Below are 10,376 nucleotides of genomic sequence, written 5' to 3' on the forward strand. Positions count from 1 at the left end.
GCAATAGAAGAAAAAAGGGACAGGGATCTGGACAGATGGAGAAAAAAGCAGGAGGAACAGATACAACATGACATGATGGGACAGGAAGTAACACAGAGCAACAGATGAGAATAATGACAAGAGATAGAGACTATGAAAAGCACAGGAGGTTAGAGGGAGAGAGAGAGAAGACATGAATAAAAAGAGTAGGGAGCAACACAAACGGTCAGGGAAAGAGAAAAACAAGAAGGACAACAGTGTGAGAAACTAGAGACTAGAGTATTGTTTATTAAGATTTATGTTAAGCCCAATATAAAGATTAAATAACCAAAGAAAAGATAGCCATAATTGCTTATATAAGCCTAATCAGATACCGCTTGCACAAGTCAAAACTATTTTGCGAGATTGCTAAAGATAAGGATGTATGAATATGGGAATCAGTTATTGCTTTGTTTAAAGAAATGTCAAACCGCAAGATGTAAGAATACGGGAAATAGCTATTGCTTTACGGGAAATAGCTATTGCTTTGCTTAGAGGTGTTTGCTAAAAGAGCTTATAACACAGTTCTGAGAAATACCACATAGCAAGTTGAAGAAAAGGTTATCTAAAAGGTAACCGAGGAAGACTTCAAGGCTTCGGCCTCAACGACCACCAGGAAGCAGAAGAAGACCCCCCAACAACAACTGGGACATGCGCAGAGTGAAGACCTGAATGCGGAACTGGATGACTGATAAAAGGAGACTGTTAGAACTGTTTGGCGCGGCAGTTGGCGGAACATAGACTCCCCTGCCGCCCAGCGCTGTCTTTGCTCATATTCTACTTGCTACAAATAATAAAATTTTCAATTGGATTATGATCCGTTGTGGTCTCAATTTATAACAATTTCTTGGTGCCGTGACTCGGATAAGGAACGGTGGGCTTTGGTCCTCCGGGGAGGCGCGCCCCGCGACAATTCGCGGCCCCACGACCAACAGCCTACCCCAACCTTACCGACGAACCTAAATTCTAGGATAGTGAGCAAAGGAAAAACCGGTAAAATCCCATAAAAATTCTGTGCACGGGAGTCCGGACGAAGACGCAGGACGCGTAAGTATATTGCGATATTTGGTCGCGGGTTTGCCGTTCGGGCGGGATTGGGTTTTCCTGGACTATAACGAATGAGAGGTTCGATATACTGAACCAAGCGAGTGTGGACCCTTTAGTACTGCGGTTCCCACCTCCCGCGAGGGACTGGGCCAGGAATAAGGGGAGTGAGTGAGTGTGTGTGCGGATAGTCCAGAAGATGGGGGCGAAGGGCAGCAAGCCTTCGGCTCCCATGGGAAGGGTACCTACTGTACCTAGGAATACCCCTCTGGCATATATCTTAGACAATTGGAGATATTTCCCTGGAACTCTAGGGAAAGATAAACAGAAGATGATAGAATATTGTACTAAGATATGGGGAGGGAAGAAGATTTCTAAAAATGTCTTCTGGCCAGTCTATGGGTCAGAAGAAGATTGGATAAAACAACAATTAAACCTCTGGGTTAATAATAAAAAACCTCTTAACCCAGAGGAGAGTCAATATGCGGAAGTTTGGCTGGAAAGACCGGGAGCTAGACTTTATCCATTGAATGAACTAAAAAGTAAACAAAAGAAAAAGAAGGAAGAATTGGACGAAATCCTTCTGACTCCCCCTCCTTACGTTCCTCCTCCTGCTCCCACAGCTCCTCCAGAGGTCCCCAGAGCGCCCACTCCCCCATCAGGGTCGGAACAGAGGTCTCCCCCTCCTCCGAGACGCGTAACTAGAAGTCAAACAGGGGCAGCTCAGATGTATCCCCTAAGGGAAATACCCATGGGGGGACCTCAACCTGTGATCGGATACATTTCCGTACCCCTAAATTCGGCTGACCTGCGAGATTTCAAAAGAACCGAGATGGGAAACTTAATTGAGGACCCACTCGGAGTGGCAGAAAGATTAGATCAATTTTTGGGACCAAGCCTTTATACTTGGGATGAGATGCAATCTATCCTTGGTCAATTATTTACTACCGAGGAAAGAGATATGATTAGACGAGCAGGAATGAGACTGTGGGATGCTCAACACGTCCAGGGACCCCAAGCAGATATTAAATGGCCACTTCAAAGACCTAATTGGGATAATCAGGATCCGGTGCATAGAACTCATATGCAGGACCTGAGAACTATAGTAATTCAGGGAATTAGAGAAGCAGTACCCCGTGGCCAGAATATCAATAAAGCATTTAATGAAATGCAAAAGAAAGACGAAAGCCCTACTGAGTGGCTGGAACGATTGAGGAAAGCCCTTCAGCTGTATTCTGGGGTAAACCCAGACGAGCCTTTAGGGCAAGTGCTCCTCAAGACTCAGTTTGTGGCCAAATCATGGGAAGATATCAGAAAGAAGATTGAAAAGTTAGAAGACTGGCAGAATAGAGGGTTGGATGAATTATTGAGGGAAGCTCAGAAAGTCTACGTAAGGCAGGAAGAAGAGAGTAGTAAACGACAAGTAAGAATGATGGTAGCAGAGGTCAGAGAGGATCGCAAAGGGCGGACTAATGAACACATATCGGCTGGAATGAAACAAGGGAACGTAGTAGTAAAGAAGGAACAGAGATGTTGTTTTTACTGTGGAAAGAAGGGACATATAAAGAAGAATTGCAGAGAAAGGATCAAGGATGAAGAAATATTAACAACGGAATAGGAGAGTCAGGGGCTCTATATCTTAGGGGACTGGAGTCATCACGAGCCCTTGATAAAATTAAAAATAGGTTCCCATAAACAACAGCTCACCTTTTTAGTAGACACTGGAGCTGAGAAATCAACTATTAAGCAAATACCTGAGGGATGTAAAGTTTCTCCTGAAAAAGTACAAGTAATCGGGGCAAAAGGAGAACCCTTTAAAGTCAGCAAAATCAAAAACGTGGTATTCGAAATTGAAAATAAATTTGGAATGGGTGAACTCTTGCTCGTCCCTGAAGCAGAATTTAATCTACTGGGACGAGATTTAATTGTTGAATTGCAATTAGAAATTAAAGTAAAAAAATCAAGAACTAACAGTGTCTACTTATCCTTTGACCGTGGAAGATCAAAAACAAATCAACCCCGATGTCTGGTACTCTCCGGACACAATTAGTAGACTGGAAATCCCACCAATTAAAATCCAAATTTCTGAACCCCACATACCTGTGAGAGTAAAACAATATCCCATATCTCTAGAAGGACGGAGAGGATTAAAACCAGAAATTGATCAATTGGTAACACAAGGCATCTTAGAGCCTTGTATGTCACCCTTTAATACCCCCATTCTGCCTGTAAAGAAACCAAATGGGAAATATCGGCTCGTACATGATTTAAGGGAAATAAACAAAAGAACTATCACCCGGTTCCCTGTAGTAGCAAATCCATATACACTTTTAAGTAAGTTAGGACCACATAACTCCTGGTATAGTGTGGTTGATCTAAAAGATGCCTTTTGGGCCTGTCCACTGGCAGAAGAATGCCGTGATTATTTTGCCTTTGAATGGGAAGATATAGAGACAGGCCGCAGACAGCAATTGAGATGGACCGTGCTCCCCCAGGGGTTCACTGAGTCCCCTAATTTGTTTGGACAGGCCCTAGAAGAACTATTAAAGGAATACCAGGTACAAAAGGGAAACGTACTTTTGCAATATGTAGATGATCTGCTTATAGCAGGAAATAATGAGGAGGATGTAAGAAAAGAAACCATTCGACTTGTAAATTTTCTTGCCCAAAAAGGACTACGGGTATCACAAGAAAAGTTACAATTTGTGGAAGAAAAAGTGAAATACTTGGGGCATTATTTGTTTAACGGCAAGAAGATATTAGATCCAGAGCGCATTAAAGCCATTCTGGAATTACCTATGCCTGTCACTAAGAGACAAATTCGGCAGGCATTAGGGCTATTTGGGTATTGTAGGCAATGGATAGAGAACTATAGTTTTAAAGTTAAATTTTTATATGAACAACTGTCTAAAGACAAAATACCCAAATGGACCCCGCAAGATCGAGAGCAGTTTGTCAGTCTCAAAAAAGAACTAAGCCAAGCACCGGTTTTAAGCCTACCAGATTTAAAGCGGCCATTCCATTTATTTGTTAATAAACATGAAGGAACGGCATTCAGAGTTTTAACTCAGGAATGGGCTGGACAAAAGAAACCGGTGGCATACTTATCAAAGCTGTTGGACCCTGTAAGCAGGGGTTGGCCAAGTTGTTTACAAATAATTGTTGCTGCAGCTTTATTACTCGAGGAAACAAATCGCATTACTTTTAATGGAGATGTTGTCTTATATGTGCCTCGTAATATCAGGGGAGTGTTACAACAAAAAGCAGAAAAATGGCTTACAGATAGCCGATTATTAAAGTATGAAGGAATACTTATAGAATCCCCTAAACTATCTTTAAAAACAATTGGAGCAATTAACCCAGCTGAATTTTTGTACCCAGGAGAAGGTAATGAACTATTACACAATTGTTTTCAAACGATTGAACAGCAGACACGCATTAGGCCAGACTTAGAAGAAGAAGAACTACAAGGTGGAGAAGTATTATTTATAGATGGGTCATCACGAATAGTAGAAGGTAAACGATTGTCTGGATATGCCATCATTAAATTGGAGAAAGGAGAATTTAAGACAATAGAATCAGGCCCCCTGAGTGCCAGCTGGTCAGCTCAAGCCTGTGAGTTGTATGCATTATGGAAAGCGTTAGTGTCACTCAAGGGAAAAGATGGAACTATATATACAGATTCACGCTATGCGTTTGGAGTAGTACACACTTTTGGAAAAATATGGGAGGAAAGGGGATTTGTTAACTCACAGGGAAAAGAACTGATACACCCAGAATTAATTCGACGAGTTCTGGGGGCATTAAAAATGCCGAATAAAATAGCAGTTGTACATATGAAGGGACATCAACGGGGTACAAGTTACCAAATCAGGGGAAATAATGCAGCTGATACGGAAGCAAAACGAGTGGCAGGCAATTATAATACGATTTTAACTATACAACAGACATCTATTAGTAAAAATTTGAGTTTTGAGTCTGTAGAAAAAGAAAAATTAGAACAAATGGGAGCTAAGGAACAAGATGGTAAATACATATTGCCAGATGGGAGAGAAGTTTTGCCAAAGGGCATAGCACTCGAAATATTTTCAAAAATACATAGTAAAACACACTGGGGAACCCAGGCATTAGTTGATCATTTTAATCAACTGTTTGCCTGTATAGGTGTATACAACATCGCAAAAACAGTCACAGCAGCCTGCGAGACCTGTCAAAAGGTCAATCGAAACAACATGAGACAAAAACCTCTTGGAGGACGTTCCCCAGCATACAGACCTTTTTCACACATACAAGTGGATTTTACTGAACTACCCAGGATAGGGCGTCACAAATATTTATTAGTGATGGTGGATCATTTAACACATTATGTTGAGGCTTTTCCTACCTCCAAGGCAACTGCTAACCAAGTTACTAAAGTGTTGCTTGAAAACATTATACCTCGATACGGAGTACCTGAAGTAATTGACTCGGACAGAGGAACCCACTTTGTGTCAAAAATTGTTAGAGATCTAACAGGAAACTTAGGAATTAAGTGGGAATACCATACACCATGGCATCCACAGAGTTCGGGAAGAGTTGAAAGGATGAATGGGGAAATCAAAACTATCCTAACTAAATTAATGATAGAAACTAAATTATCATGGATTAAGTGCCTACCCATGGCACTATTAATTCTTAGAACTAGACCCCGAACGGATGTGGGAATATCAGCATTCGAAATGGTGTATGGAATGCCCTATCGGATTGAAAGCCCACAAACAAACATTTTAATTCGGGACCGTGCGATTAATGACTATGTTTTACAATTAGCAGAACATCGTAACAAGCTTTGGGAACGTGGACTGATTGTACAACGACCGCCGTTGGACTTAAAAATTCATAATCTTAAACCTGGGGATTGGGTACTAATTAAAACATGGAAAGAAGAAACCCTAAAACCCAACTGGGAGGGACCCTATCTTGTTTTACTTACAACAGAAACAGCTGTCCGGACTGCTGAGCGTGGATGGACTCATGCCAGTCGCATTAAAGGCCCGGTAACAAAACCCCACTGGAAGGTGGTCAGTGCACCAGGTGACACCAAGATTATATTAAGAAGATAAAGTAATGATACACACTTGGTTTGATTATTTTGAAGCCTTGCCCTTTGGTGTAAAGTGTGATTTGTTTTGCAATTCCTTTAATAGGATCTTTAGTGGTGTATTACTTGTGGAAACATACTAAGTGTGGTCGTAAAAATTGTTAAATACTCATGCAACCTAATATAGAATATAGGGATTCTACGGGAATAAGGAACAACTATATACAAAACTTACAATTAAGGTGTAACGACCAACAGTGTGATTGTTATCCATTTGTATGTTTTAAATGCAAGGTATGCCAGGACAAATGGTGGGTGCATTGCCATGAAGGATACCCTCCAAACGGAATCTGTGAGCAGTGCTATAAATTTGAAAGATCATTAACTGATTGGAAATTAAAACAATTGGAACAAAGACGAGAGATAGTAAAGGGATCCCTCCAATGGTGGGATATCTTTACTAAAGGAATACATCCTCAATATTATTGTTACCACCCAAATCAACCAGTCCCCTTTGTAACTGAGATCGTAACTGTCCGGTGTCGGAGGGAAGTACTAACCGTGCCTTGCCTGACCCCATTAATTAAAGCTGCGAAGTGGGAGGCCTATGTACACAGGCAGAAAATCCGAAACAGCTATTCTCCTGAAGAATTCCCTTGCTGCCGAGAAGATGGTACACCCCGTGGCTCGAAGCAACCGAGTCGACGGGCGAGGCAGAAGAGAAACCAACTGTGGAGAAACGAATCAGGAAAATGGGATGCAAAGGCAATCATGGCTGAACTTCCCCAGGACTGGTAAGAATTTACTAAAATTAATTAAAAAATTAACAACACCCTTTTTCCTGGTATACCGTTAATTGTGCTATTGATAATACCCCAGGCAGAAGGGGGAAACCCATATGAACCATTTAAGTGGGAACTAATATCTTGGGAAGGAACGAAAACAATAGCCACTTTTAGCAACCCAGGGCCACCTGAATTTGTAGTAAAACTTTGTGATTTAGTACCGATACCTTGTGAAAAAGGACCTCCATTTTATATATGCCCGGCCTCTGGACAGCCTTATTGTAATTATCCCAGACACTATTATTGTGGTTATGGGGGATGTGAGACAATAGCCTCGGGCTGGACAGTAAAGACTCCTGATAAATATATAAAAGCAGCCTGGACTCCTAACGGATGTGTACCCGAAGATACAGGTGTAGATCTTACAGGTCTGCGCGATGTGGATTATGTAGCTCCACGGAAAAAGGTCTGTACCCACATCAAATTTCAAGTATTGCATTCCCTAGAAGATGTGTGGTTAGTAGGACGAACATGGGGAATACGTGTCTATGCAGGGATTCCTAAAGATTGGGGAGGGCACTTTCTCATAAGAAAAATTAAAATGCCACATGATTCACTCCCTGTTGGGCCGAATAAAATATTGAATCCACCCACCTTCCCTAAGACAACCACTCGTCCATACTCCCATCATTAACAGATAAAACAACTAATGACACGGTGACTGAGTCCTCTTTGGTTAGGAATTCAGGAGTATCAAAATTCAAAGACCCCTTATGGGATTTAATACAAGCCTCTTATCGTACCCTTAATGAAAGCAAACCAAATTTAACTAAGGATTGCTGGTTATGTTACAATGCTAGACCACCATATTTTGAGGCAATCGGAATACCAGATAGGATTCAATGGTCTAGTGGTTTAAACCCACAAGAATGCCCATGGGATGACCAGAAGAACCATACGCAAGGAATTACTATTCAATTGGTAACAGGTCAAGGAGAATGTATAGGTACAGTGCCCGAAAGGTATCAGCCTTTGTGTAATCAAACAATCACTAACGCTAACATAGAGAAACATAAGAACCGAGCTAACAAATGGGCTATCCCAACACCGGGAGCTAAATGGGTTTGCTCAGACATCGGAATAACGCCTTGCATATCCCTAAATGTGTTTAATCAATCTCAGTTTTGTGTACAGGTAATTATTGTTCCTCGTCTAATATATCACACCTCTGAAGAGGTGTTACACCATTTTGAAGGAGGTCTGAACAGACAAAAACGAGAACCAATTACAGCGATAACCCTGGCTACGCTGTTGATAGCGGGCGGAGTTGGGGCAAGCACAGGTATAGCCTCTTTGGTAAAGACTCAAGAATTGCAAGGTCTACAACAGGTCGTAAATGAAGATTTAGAAAGAATAGAACAATCCATTGAATGTTTAGCAACTTCAGTAAAATCTTTATCAGAAGTAGTGCTGCAAAACAGAAGAGAACTAGACTTGTTGTTATTAGAAAAAGGGGGGTTGTGTGTAGCCCTCAACGAAGAATGCTGTTCCTTTGCTGATCATACGGGAGTAGTTCTGGACACAATGGCTGAACTTCGGAAAAGATTGGAACAACGCAGAAAGAATTTTGAAACAGGTAGACCATGGTATGAAAACTGGTTTAATGTTTCACCTTGGCTAACCACTTTGTTGTCTACTTTAGCAGGACCGCTTATTATGTTAATCCTAGGACTTATATTTGGGCCTTGTATATTACGCAATATTTTGCATTTTATTAAAAAACGGCTTGATATGACCAAACTACTTATTTTAACCACGAAGTTGGAGAAAGAAAATAAGAAGGTATCTACCAATGAAGATGAAGATTATTGTGAGTATACTATGCCACGAGAATGCTATGAGTGTAACTGTGAGATATTACCTTGTGAATGTTATGATAAATGTTGGGGTTGTGGAAAAAGGTTGGCTTATAGTGTCGAGAATGAAAGTAGCGTCTCATAAACAATAATAGGATAAAAAGAAAAAGGGGGGATTGTGAGAAACTAGAGACTAGAGTATTGTTTATTAAGATTTATGTTAAGCCCAATATAAAGATTAAATAACCAAAGAAAAGATAGCCATAATTGCTTATATAAGCCTAATCAGATACCGCTTGCACAAGTCAAAACTATTTTGTGAGATTGCTAAAGATAAGGATGTATGAATATGGGAATCAGTTATTGCTTTGTTTAAAGAAATGTCAAACCGCAAGATGTAAGAATACGGGAAATAGCTATTGCTTTACGGGAAATAGCTATTGCTTTGCTTAGAGGTGTTTGCTAAAGGAGCTTATAACACAGTTCTGAGAAATACCACATAGCAAGTTGAAGAAAAGGTTATCTAAAGGTAACCGAGGAAGACTTCAAGCCTTCGGCCTCAACGACCACCAGGAAGCAGAAGAAGACCCCCCAACAACAACTGGGACATGTGCAGAGTGAAGACCTGAATGCGGAACTGGATGACTGATAAAAGGAGACTGTTAGAACTGTTTGGCGCGGCAGTTGGCGGAACATAGACTCCCCTGCCGCCCAGCGCTGTCTTTGCTCATATTCTACTTGCTACAATTAATAACATTTTCAATTGGATTATGATCCGTTGTGGTCTCAATTTATAACAACAGGGACAGTGAAATACAGAATGAACACACACACACACCCCCATATTATCCACTTATCAAGCCCATTTCAGAGTTACACAGTACCTCCGCCCCTTTAAGAAAAGTAACACATGCGCCCGAGCCCATTTCGGCGCCGCACCGCGCCCGAGCCCATTTCGGCGCCGCACCGCGCCCGAGCCCATTTCGGCGCCGCACCGCGCCCGAGCCCATTTCGGCGCCGCACCGCGCCCGAGCCCATTTCGGCGCCGCACCGCGCCCGAGCCCATTTCGGCGCCGCACCGCGCCCGAGCCCATTTCGGCGCCGCACCGCGCCCGAGCCCATTTCGGCGCCGCACCGCGCCCGAGCCCATTTCGGCGCCGCACCGCGCCCGAGCCCATTTCGGCGCCGCACCGCGCCCGAGCCCATTTCGGCGCCGCACCGCGCCCGAGCCCATTTCGGCGCCGCACCGCGCCCGAGCCCATTTCGGCGCCGCACCGCGCCCGAGCCCATTTCGGCGCCGCACCGCGCCCGAGCCCATTTCGGCGCCGCACCGCGCCCGAGCCCATTTCGGCGCCGCACCGCGCCCGAGCCCATTTCGGCGCCGCACCGCGCCCGAGCCCATTTCGGCGCCGCACCGCGCCCGAGCCCATTTCGGCGCCGCACCGCGCCCGAGCCCATTTCGGCGCCGCACCGCGCCCGAGCCCATTTCGGCGCCGCACCGCGCCCGAGCCCATTTCGGCGCCGCACCGCGCCCGAGCCCATTTCGGCGGCGCACCGCGCCCGAGCCCATTTCACGGTTCTCTAGCTACAGAA

General features: G+C 43.5%; 1 long non-coding RNA gene across 1 annotated transcript; it reads left to right on the forward strand.

The window, feature by feature from the left end:
• The first annotated feature begins 878 nt into the window (after positions 1–878).
• LOC126044513 (uncharacterized) lies at positions 879–6,217 on the forward strand. Its single transcript, XR_007507691.1, has 3 exons — positions 879–1,065; positions 4,444–4,578; positions 5,875–6,217. It is a non-coding gene; the product is annotated as an uncharacterized LOC126044513 (long non-coding RNA).
• The last annotated feature ends 4,159 nt before the right edge of the window (positions 6,218–10,376 follow it).

The sequence above is a fragment of the Accipiter gentilis genome, chromosome 11 (assembly GCF_929443795.1).
Source record: "Accipiter gentilis chromosome 11, bAccGen1.1, whole genome shotgun sequence".
In the NCBI taxonomy this organism is placed as follows: Eukaryota; Metazoa; Chordata; class Aves; order Accipitriformes; family Accipitridae; genus Astur; species Astur gentilis.